The 11,887-nt window shown below is 40.2% G+C and overlaps 1 pseudogene; it reads right to left on the minus strand.

Annotated features, from left to right (window-relative positions):
* Positions 1 to 307: 307 nt before the first annotated feature.
* Positions 308 to 3,111, minus strand: LOC132431910 (sentrin-specific protease 6 pseudogene; annotated as a pseudogene).
* Positions 3,112 to 11,887: the final 8,776 nt, after the last annotated feature.

Below are 11,887 nucleotides of genomic sequence, written 5' to 3' on the forward strand. Positions count from 1 at the left end.
TGTGGTGATGTTAGTAACAACAGTAGTAAAGAGTGGTGGTTATGAAAAACCATACATGGATTTTTTTCAATATCTATGCACTACAGTGTCACACGACCCATGGTGGTTGAATTCTCGGACGCAGAACTGGTGATGTGCAGAGCAGACTGAAAAGTTATTTTTGACTGCATGGGGGTCGGTGCCCCATCCCCACTTTGTTCAAGGCTCAGCTGTGTATACAATATGAAAGAAAGCTAAAGACTTGCTAAAAGCTTAGTGGAAAATTACTTCAAATAAAAATCTATGATAATATCATTAGGAAGTTCTTTCACCTTCTAAAACAAATGATGAAGCAGTACAGGTCCTCACTAATAGCAGAAGCCTCCCTTGGTTGCGGGGCTTGATATACTGTCAGGTTTTGTCCAGGACCAGTGGAAATGGTGAGGCTTTCTCCAGTTTCTTCCTCATCAAAACACTGGGATTCTGGTTTGTTTCCAAGTTATGTTTTAGATTCAAAGGGCACATTTAAATTTTTGTTTTCTTTTCACACACACCTTCCTTTGACCTTCCCTTCACAGGCCACACATCTGCTATTGGTGTCTTTAAAGGGAATTTAAAAAGAAAATTTAGAAACATTGTTCCTGATATAAATGTTAGTAATAATTATTTCAACTACAGTATTTGCCAGAAGATCAAGGCCAGTTTGAAAAATTAAAACAATGTATTGTTCTCCAAGGATTGTGAACTTATTTATGCCTTTACAATTATTCCAAACTCTCTCCTTATTCTTTGCAGGCTTATTCTCAGCCTTTGATAAACTGCTGGTACCATCTGTAGAAATACTACTGGTAATTTTCAGACATTACAACATTCGGATTTAGTTAGACCAGGGGTATTTAAAGAAAATCCACAGGATCATTTTCTGGTTCTTCTAGCTGTACTTTGATAAAAAGTTCAACAAAAAAAATTATGGACTCTATTAATAGCCAGAAGAGTGTTCCTATTAGTACACCCCACAGTTCAGAATGACATCTGCAAAGGAACTTCCAGCTTAAAGGTATAAGCCTCTCACTGTTGTGGCCTCTCCCATTGCGGAGCACAGGCTCCAGACATGCAGGCTCAGCGGCCATGGCTCATGGGCCCAGCCATTCCGCGGCCTGTGGGATCTTCCCGGACCGGGGCATGAACCCGTGTCCCCTGCATTGGCAGGCGAACTCTCAACAACTGCGCCACCAGGAAAGCCACCTTGAGATGTTTTATGACACTTTAGAGGCATGTTGGTGATAGAAATATCCAGGTGGTCATTCCCTTCTCGCTTTCCTTGGTAAGCAGATGGTGTTTAACCCTCAATCTGCTGCTATGCTCTCCTCTGCAGCTGTCTTCATTTAGTGCTGCTTCTACTTCTCCAGTTCTTCCCCAGTGGGAGAATTTGCCAATCATCCAGTTCAGGAGATATGTTTTCTTTTATTAGTCCTGTTATTGTCATCACCACCAGTGAACAAAATGACTGAATCCTGTGAAGCCAACAGATTTTGGAAGCAGGAGACAGGAACCTGATGTACCACAGTGATGCTTCTATTGCACTTTCCTCTTAATTTCAGGCTTCAGTCGCGATGGACTCTTGTTTTCTTTACTACAGGTACAATATGTTGGGGACACACTTATCTCATGGTATTAATTTCAACTGTTTAGACCCGAGGTGGGTATTCTTTCCTTCAGGTTGCTGATTTTACTACTGTGTCTATGCATTAGCATGGGGAAAACATCTTCCATGAACAATCTAGAACATAATGAGGCATTTTGTGTATTTTCACTTAATTTCTAATTATTGCTCAACACGTTATGTCTGATGACAGGGTCTTCCAAAGTATCAAAGCTTCCACCCTTATGTTGTCTTACACGTCTTCATGATGAAATCACCAGAACTAGTGACCCCAGCACATACTCTAAATGTTTGCAGAGGTGACGAGCACTTCAGGCCCCAGGGAGTGCTCCTCTGTGACTCTTGTCCACTACGTTGGATTGAAAGGCAGTGGGGTCCTAACACCATAAAAGTTTGTGGGTTGTGCTATTGCCAGTATAGGAGATACACACTGCTTTGCTATGCAGAAGGATTTGTGTGGCAGAAGCACTTAGGGAAGAGAAACACAAATTAATCAGTTTGTCTAAGCTGCCACCATTTCTCACTACTCTTTGGTAATCTCATCTGCCCCTTCCACTTCTGCCTCTATTTAATCCATCCTCCAAATCTTTATAAGTGTAAATACAGTCCTATCACTTACTTCATTAAAGCTATTTAATGGCTTCAGGTTTTTCCTAACACTCCTGCCCATGTCACCTTGTCTTGTAGGATGTCCCCATCCCCATGAGCACCATGCTTCTGCAGATTGCCCCTCTTTGCTCCTGAAGAAACCCAAGCTCCTTCCTGCCTGAGGGTCCTGAACATACGAGTCCTCTTCCTTGAGATGCTTCCTACTTAGCCCCTCCACTTCTCTGAACTAACTCCTTCCTATCTTTAGGTCTTAGCTTAAAGCTCGGTTCCATGAGATCAGGGTTCTTTCAAGTGTATCACCCATTCTTAGATTGATGTCTGGCACAGAGAATACACTTGGTTTTTCTTGAATGGAACAACAGTAAATTGTGTTGCTCGACCATGCCACTCTTAGACCCAGGCCAGGTGGCCTAGAGAAATGAATGCATGCAGAATGCCACTAAATATGTCATGTCTGGGTGTCTGTTACTTTATATTTTTATTGGAGATGATAATTCCTGTAAAATAGCTACTTTGTGGAATTGTTAGAAAGAACATTTGAAACTTCAAACACACACACAAAGATATTTTGATTAATGATAAATGTTTATACCTGTGCCATCAAATATGTAGGTATAGTTGTAGTTTGAAATGAGCATATGTATATATCAGGGTGAAATATCGCTAAACTGGATTCAACTGGGTTTTAAAAATACCAGGATTCTTATCTCTCTGAACAGGAAGTCCAGTGGTGGGGCAAGCTCCAGGTACAAGCTGTCACTACTTTGGTTCTGTCTCCTTGTCATTTGTCCGTTTCCTCCTTCTCTGTGGTTAAACCTTGCTTCCAGACTCAGCATGATGGTGGTAGCAGTTCTGGACATAGTATCCCGACATGACAGCATGCAGAGAAAGAACCTCTATTTCTGTGAATCTTAAAAAGGGAGGAAGGCTTTCCCAGATGCCCTCCAGCCCAGGATACTTCCTCTCTTTTCAAAATTGTTTCACATTCCTAGCTTAAACCAACCCTGGGCAGGGGAATAAGACCATTATGCTAGGCCTCAACTTTATAGTTGGCAATGGTGCCAACCTCCCCAAATCCTGTGGACCCATGCAGAAGGATGGATAATAGAACAACACTGCAATTGCTTCCAGAAGGAGGAAGGAGGGATGTGGTGGTGAATGTAGGGTAGGCAACTAACAGTACCTGCTATACAATATGTCAAATATATGAATTTAAATTATTTTTCTTGTTCATGAAAGTCAGAAGAGTGAGGTCCCATAGGTAGTGTGGAAAGATAAGGTATTGTAGTATTACATAGTGCTTTAGAGCAGGGGTCCCCAACCCCTGGGCCATGGACCAGTACCAGTCCGTGGCCTGTTATAAACCGAGCTGCACAGCAGGAGGTGAGCGACGGGTGAGTGAGTGAAGCTTCATCTGTATTTACAGCCACTCCCCATCGCTCACATTACTGCCTGAACTCCGCCTCAGATCAACGGTGGCATTAGATTCTCATAGGAGTGCGAATCCTACTGTTAACTGTGCATGCGAGGGATCGAGGTTGTGCGCTCCTTATGAGAATTTAATGCCTGATGATCTGAGGTGGAGCTGAGGCAGTGATGCTAGTGCTGGGGAGTGGCTGCAAATACAGATTATCATTAGCAGAGAGGTTTGACTGCACAGAGACCATAATAAATCAATTGCCTGCAGACTCATATCAAAACCCTATCAAGTAAGTGGCAAGTGAAAACAAGCTCAGGGCTCCCACTGACTCTGCATTATGGTGAGTTGTATAATTATATCATTATGTATTACAATGTAATAATAATAGAAATAAAGTGCACAATAAATGTAATGCGCTTGAATCATCCTGAAACCATCCCTACCCCCTGGTCTGTGGAAAAATGTGTCTTCCACAAAACCGGTCCTTGGTGCCAAAAAGGCTGGGGACCACTGCTTTAGAGTACACGGTGTTAGGATTATTAGCAAATGATATCACTAGCAAACCAGCCCACTCTGGTATGCAACAATGAAGAAAGTTTCTCTGCTGTGTAGGTTGAAATCACATCTGATTATAAGGCAGAGGGAAATACGAAATAACAAAGGGCTCCATGGCAGTGACAGCTGTCAGGGATGATGTGCATATTCTTCACCCCTCTTGTACTCATTGCACACATGGCTAATCAATCACAGCACATTCCTCACTGAGGGTGGACATGGTCTGGAGTCATTTTCAGACCAGTCCTGACTGTCAGCTGGCATTGTACCTCCAAAGAAATCCTGTCCACCATCTATGACACAGACATGTTACAGAACTATATTTTTATACAGAGAAGAAGAATGAAAAAAGTTCTATGTAATTTCAAAATAAAATCATTAAAAATATGAACCCAAAGCAGACGGAATAGAAGGATGAGTGGTAGTTATAAGCACCATGACTTCTGGTATAAGTGGCCTTTGCACCTGGCCCTGCAGGATGAAGAGGTTTTATGGATTGATGGATGGAAAAAGGAAGAAAAGAGGAGACAGGTCAGGGCATCAGCAAAGACAGGCAGGCAACAGACCAGTGTGGTTCAAATACTGAGGTGGAAATGGGTGTGTCCCCCACCTCCTTTGCTCTGTGCCCTCTTCGTGTGTCTTCTGGCACTTTATCCTCATTCTGTTTACCCTCAACAAATCCCTCTGTCAGCAAGAGATCTGACAAGTCATTCATACCAAACATCACACGATTGATAAATCTCAATGAGAAATCTTCCCCTGAGCTATTTTGAATATTTGTTAGAAGCAAAGCCTTAAACCAGAAGGTAAGAAGTTAAAGAGGTGGAATTCCACAAGCTAGTGAGACAGGAGTAGGGAAAGGGCAAGGGCAAAAGATATTTTGGACACACAGAGGCTTCCCCCAAGTCTGTGAAACCATACCAGGGAGAGAAATACGGATAAATATTGACAAAAAGTATAATGACAAAAAGACAAATATTGGGGTAAAGACAATTTATTTTGCCTATAGTGCCTAATGCTTTAAAAACTGGCTTTATTGAGATATAATTCATATGATCCAAACTTTTACAGTGTACATTTCAAAGGTTTTTAGTAGATTCACAGGAGTCTGCAACCATCACCACTATCTAATTTTAGAAAAAAAAGAAATACTTTGCCCATTAGCACAGGATTCTTCCTCCCTCCAGCCTGTGGCAACCATTAATTGGTTTTGTCTCCATGGATTTTCCTGTTCTGACCATTTCATGTAAATGGAATCATACAATAAGTGATCTTTTGTGACTGGCTTTTTTCACTTAGCTCAGTGTTTTTGAGGTTCATGCATGTTGTAGCATCTACCTGTACTTCATTCCTTTTTATTGTTAAATAAAATAAAATACAATATACAATAAATAAATAAAATACGATATTCCATTGTATAGGTATTGTACATTTTGTTTATCCATTCATCCATTGGTGGACATATGGGTTGTTTCCAACTTTTGGCTGTTTTGAATCATGTTGCTGTGAACATTTGTGCACAAGTGTTTGTGTCGACATATGTCTTCATTTCTCTTCGGTATACACCTAGGAATGAAATTGCTTGCTCCTATGGTAACTCTATGTTTATTAACCTTTTGAGGAACTGCCAGACCATTTTCCAAAGTATTGGCACCATTTAAAATTCCCACCAGCAACGTGTGAGGGTTCCAATTACTCCATGTCACAACACTGGGTTTTACCTGTCCTTTTTGAATATAGCCATGTTGGTGGCTCTGAAGTGGTGGCTCATCAGTGGTTTTGATCTGCATTTCCCTGAAGCCTTGCCAAACACTTTTGCATCTCATCCTTCAGCCACAAGATAGACATGCTTCCATTGTTTTTGTCATATGAAATTTCTTCTTTTTCCCTTTTCTATCTAACCATGAATAGGTATTAACATAGTGGATGGCAACTTCCCTTTAAGCGATAATAATCCTCTTCCTGATTTGGACAGTCGATGTTCAAGATATCTTCAGGTCAAGAACAGTACTGACCAAAAATAAAAACCTCACCTTGTGTGTGAGAGCAGATGCCAATGAACAGAAATTGAAAATCGCAGCTGTGCTCCACATGGCCTTCAACCTCGTATTAAATATATTTCTGAATGGCCCTTCTGTTATTTGAAATTGTAGCAGAGCCATGACTGTCCTAAAGCTCCTGTAGGATCTGAGAAAGATGAATAGTCTACTCAGTTTTCTTAGATCTTCAGAACATTAGTAGCATTTCAGCATTGCAGAAAATCATATTTCTTTCATTTTCATTTATCCCTAGTCGGAAGGCACTCAAGTGCAAAATGGTCCCAGAATCCCTGGTGCAGGAGAGTCTTTGTTTCCTGAAGTTTGCTTAGCTGATTTCATTGTGCCATTAGGCCTGAAGCTGTCCCTAAGCACTTTAGGCAAGTCTCAATTATATCTATTAACTTGGAGGAAGTTCATTTTCATCTTTATTATTGTTGTTATTGCTGGTTTTATATATTATGTGTATTATGTTTATTAATTATGTTATAATCTTCACAGTTATCCCAGAAGTATTAAGCTCCAGGCAGGAATCTTTGTTTTGCTGAAAAACATATCCCAATCCTCTAGAACATGTAAGTGCTCATAGATATTCGTTGAATGGATAAATTCATGAATTGAATGCTTCTTACACCTGGCACATAAGAAATGCTCGGTAGATGTTAGCTGTCATTTTCATGTTCAAGTTTCAGGTTAAGCACTTCACAATGGATACTTCACTTCATTCTCCTACCAACCAAGAAGGAGAAATATTATTATAATATTAATTTCACAGATGAGGAAAGAAGGAGCTCGGAGAGTTAAGGAATTCACTCAAGGTCACATGCAAGGCTGGTTGGTGGCAGTGCTATGGCTGGAACCAGCTGGGATGGACTCCTGAGCTGGTGCCCTTGTTCCCGTGCCCCTCGCTTTTGCTATTGAAGAGTAAAGGGAGGAGATATGGGAACATATATATATGTATAACTGATTCACTGTGTTATAAAGCAGAAACTAACACACCATTGTAACGCAATTATACTCCAATAAAGATGTTAAAAAAAAAAAGAGTAAACAATCAAAGCCTTGCCCTTTAATCGCCCGGCAGCCCCAGAACAGAAGAGGAGTGCCTTGTGTGTGAACCCCATCTCCTCGCTCACTAGCAATAGCCCTTTGAGATCAGATATTCCGGGAATAGAAAAAGGAAACGTCAGACTGCTTGAGTTTCATATGAAAAGTTGTCAGTTAGTGGTATTGATTCACCCCATGTGTAGCAGCTGGTAAAATGTTGGTTTTAACTTGCTTTTCTCCTGATGCTTGGAAGTTTTGCTGCACTATGGTCAGAATTGAGAGACTGCTTATGCTCAGACTAATCCTTCTGATGTGTTACTTGAAGAATTTATACTAATGCTCCCTTCTGATAATAATAGCTCTTCTCAAGGGGTGAAAAGAGGAAAGCTCATGGGGTGGCTTATTCCAGGAGAAAAAACCAAATACTTTTCCTGAGAATCAAGAAAAACATAAAAACAGAAATCAGTGTTGACTTGTCATCTAGAGTTTCTTGGAGCTACTCTTATGCTAATAAGCCTTAGTGACTAATTATAGCCAAGAAAAAATGTGCTATGCGCCAGTTTGAAGAAATGAGGCCGGACATTTAAAAAATATATGAGGCTGCTGGCAAATGAGATTTTTAATAAAGGTTGAGAACAGTTTCTGTCACAAAGGCTGATCTGTCTGGAAGTATGATTGAAAATTTGTGGGTTGGTACGAGTTTTTTTTAAAAGCTGAAAAACTTAAGGACATTCTGTAAGTCCAGATCTAGGCAGTGTTCTTTGAGTAATAGTTGATTATCTGCTATCTGCATTCCTCAGCTTCATGGATGCCAGGGTGAAGTTACAGTGAGGGCTGCATGGCTGAGGAAAAGCAGAGTATTTAGCAATTAGCAAGAGAAAAAAGAAGCCAAGCTGGGGTGATGCTTTTCTAAGTTCATTTCTTTATCTCAGTTCATTTTCCATATGGTTGTTCAAATGGGAAATCTGAGGGTAATGGAAATTCTCGTGGGTCTGCCAGGCCTCCATTCTTCTTCTTATTATTATCATTATTATTAATGCTGTCTGGATGTGGCTGAGCTTGGCATGCAGCCTGAGACAATCAGTAGAGCTTCTGTCCTCCTGGCCACAAGCATTGATTTAGGAATAGGTACAAGACCCAGTTTGGGCTTGGAATCAAGGTCCAGGACTTTTGTTCAGTCTGCCTGGTGAGAGAGCTCATCTTTTCTGTTTTGGTTGAGATGAGAAGAGTGTTGGTCTGAGACAGTATTTGTCCTTGCTAAATCGCCATGATGGGTGGAAACGCACAGAGGGAAGCAGAGCCAGGGCTGGGGAGAAACCGGGTCCTGGTGATGTGGTTTCAACACTTCGATCCAGCTGTGTTCTAATTCATCCTTGCCCTTTGACTCTTAAGTTCCAAGAGGCAATAAATGTCCCCACCCCACTACTTCTTAAAACAGTTTGACTTGGACATTCTGTTCCTTGCAACCAAAAGCATACTGACTGATCTGGTGAGATAACTTTTTGCAGAGTACAGGCTCTGGATGCGCAAGCTCAGTGGCCATGGCTCACAGTCCTAGCCACTCTGTGGCATGTGGGATCTTTCCGGACCGGAGCACGAACCCGTGTCCCCTGCATTGGCAGGCAGACTCTCAACCACTGCGCCACCAAAGAAGCCCATAACTTTTAATTTAATTGACCCCTATACTCTCCCCAACCAAAGAGTCACACACATGCTTACACACTAAGGCTATTTATGATGGATTTTATAGCACAATCCTGGTCTTTTGTAAAGGGTGCATTTTTTTACTGCTAGGTTTCTAATTAGATAAATTATTTCATCTGAGTATTTGGGTGTGGGTCTCTTTTTTGGAAAAATGACACAGTGCCTTGTTAATAGTATCCCAACATAACTATTCTGTATAGGTTTTCATTTAGTGGCAAATTAAGTAAGAGCAGTCTTTATTTTGGGGTCTCAGACAAAATCAGGATGTTCTTATGTCTCATCTTAGGGTCTATCATAGCCTTGTAGATAGTTAGTGTTATGGACTAAATGTTTGTGTCCCTCGTAAATTCCTATGTTGAAATCTTAACTTCTAATATGATGATGTTAGGAGGTGGGGCCTTTGGGAGGTGATGAGGTCATGAGAGTGGAGCTCTCATGACTGGGATTAGTGCCCTTGTAAGAGAGACCCCCGAGAGCTCTCTTGTCCCTTCTGCTTTGTGAGGACACAGTGAGAAGACAGTCATTTATGAACCAGGAAGTGGATCCTCACCACTTAGTCGATCTGCTAGCACCTTGATCTTGGACTCTCCAGCCTCCAGAACTATGAGAAATAAATGATTGCTGCTTAAGCCACACAGTCTATTGTATTATTGTTATAACCACCCAATTGGACTAACACAGGAAGAAATCCATAAATATATGAGTAAGTATTCATTTGTTCCTGTCAATTAAAGTAAGACATATTTTCTTCTCTCTGTTTGGGAAGAAATGTCTTATTATCGAAAGAAAGTCCATTTTAGCATTGTCAGAATACTTTTCTGTTTGTGCTTTGGACGAAACAAAAGACCAGAAGACTTACCTTCCTTAGCATTTACTTATTCCTTAGGTCAAAATTGTTTATTAGGGTTTATACCCTGCATGCTCTATTTTGTCTTTGAAAATATATTTAATTTAAAATACTTTAATAAATTTATATTTTATTTAAAAATTTATTCTTGCTGTATTGGTGGGGCTTCAATCATAGAAGCAGAACCACTGTGGGTGATGGAATAAGGAATTTATTATGGGAATTAGAACCTACACCCTTGTGGGAAGAGCTGGAAGAAAGAAGGTCAAAAAGAAATTGAAGGATCAGAGAAAAAAAATCATCATCCAGTTAATATGGAAAGACAAAGGTGTCCAGCTACCAAAATGAGGCTGTGAGGGGGAGGATCACGAAGAACTTGTAGGGAGAGTGGGGAGCTGTGACTGGCTAACATTTCTGTGCATCCACCACCAAATGTCAGGGGAGTGGGTAGGGGGCTGGGGCTGCTGTTGAGAAGAGGTGAATGCAGGGCAGAGGAGAGCAGAACAAACTTACATTCATTGGTTATAGCCTTTTCTCCCTAGAAATGCCATTGTGTGGTCAGTAAATATTACAAAGGAAAGGTTTCTGGCCAGCCTAGTGTTATTCCTTGATAGAGAAGCCAGTTTGCTTGTTTTTCCAGCCTAGAGACCTTGGACTTTGTGTTAGCTTGTTAATTGGGCACTTTAAAAGAATATGTACATGTTTGGTCTGTTGGTTGAGATTTACCTGGAATATAGTTGGGCTTTTATACTGAATTATAAGATCTTTTCTCAACTTTTGCAAATCTCCTTCAATTCTATCTCTATTGTTTCTGTTACATGTTTTCAGGTTGCAACTTTGGGAAAAACTATGATTCTTAACTTTGTTTCTTCACTGATTGGGCTCCACATCTATCATATTTTCATTTTTTAAAATCTCATCATTTTTTTGTGAGTTTCAGGCCTCCTTTTTGATCAAGTCTGTGGTCAAACCTAGCACAAGCTAGGGTTTAAGAGTCAAAGTCTTCCTCCTTTTTTGGTATTTTATATTTACTTTTTAAGAAAAGTTATTTTATTAAAAATTTTTTTTAAATTAATTTGTATTGGAGTATAGTTGCTTTACAATCTTGTATTAGTTTCTACTGTACAGCAAAATGAATCAGCCATAAATATACATATATCTCCTCCCTTTTGGACTTCCTTCCCATTCAGGTCACCACAGTGCATTAAGTAGAGTTCCCTGTGCTATACAGTACATTCTCATTAGTTATCTACTTTATACATAGTATCAATAGTGTATATGTGTCAATCCCAATCTCCCAATTCTCCCCCCACCCCTTTCCCCCTTGGTATCCATACATTTGTTCTCTACCTCTGTGTTTCTATTTCTGTTTTGCAAATAGGATCATCTGTACCATTTTTCTAGATTCCACATATATGCATTAATATACAATATTTGTTTTTCTCTTTCTGACTTACTTCACTCTGTATGACAGTCTCTAGGTCCATCCATGTCTCTACAAATTACCCAATTTTGTTCCTATTTATGGCTGAGTAATATTCCATTGTATATATGTACCACATCTTTATCCATTCCTCTGTTGGACATTTAGGTTGCTTCCACGTCCTGGCTATTGTAAATAGTGCTGCTATGAACATTGGGGTGCATGTATATTTTTGAATTATGGTTTTCTGTGGGTATATGCCTAGTAGTGAGATTGATGGGTGATATGGTAGTTCTATTATTAGTTTCTTAAGGAAACTCTATACCGTTTTCCATAGTGGCTGTATCAATTTATACTCCCACCAACAGTGCATGAGGGTTCCTTTTTCTCCACACCCTCTCCAGCACTTATTGTTTGTAGATTTTATGATGATGGCCATTCTGACTGGTGTGAGGTGATACCTCTTTGTAGTTTTGACTTGCATTTCTCTAATAATTGGTGATGTGCATCGTTTCATGTGTTTGTTGGCCATATGTATGTCTTCTTTGGAGAAATGTCTATTTAGGTCTTCTGCCCATTTTTTGATTAGGTTGTTTGTTTTTTG

Source organism: Delphinus delphis, chromosome 10 (assembly GCF_949987515.2).
Source record: "Delphinus delphis chromosome 10, mDelDel1.2, whole genome shotgun sequence".
In the NCBI taxonomy this organism is placed as follows: Eukaryota; Metazoa; Chordata; class Mammalia; order Artiodactyla; family Delphinidae; genus Delphinus; species Delphinus delphis.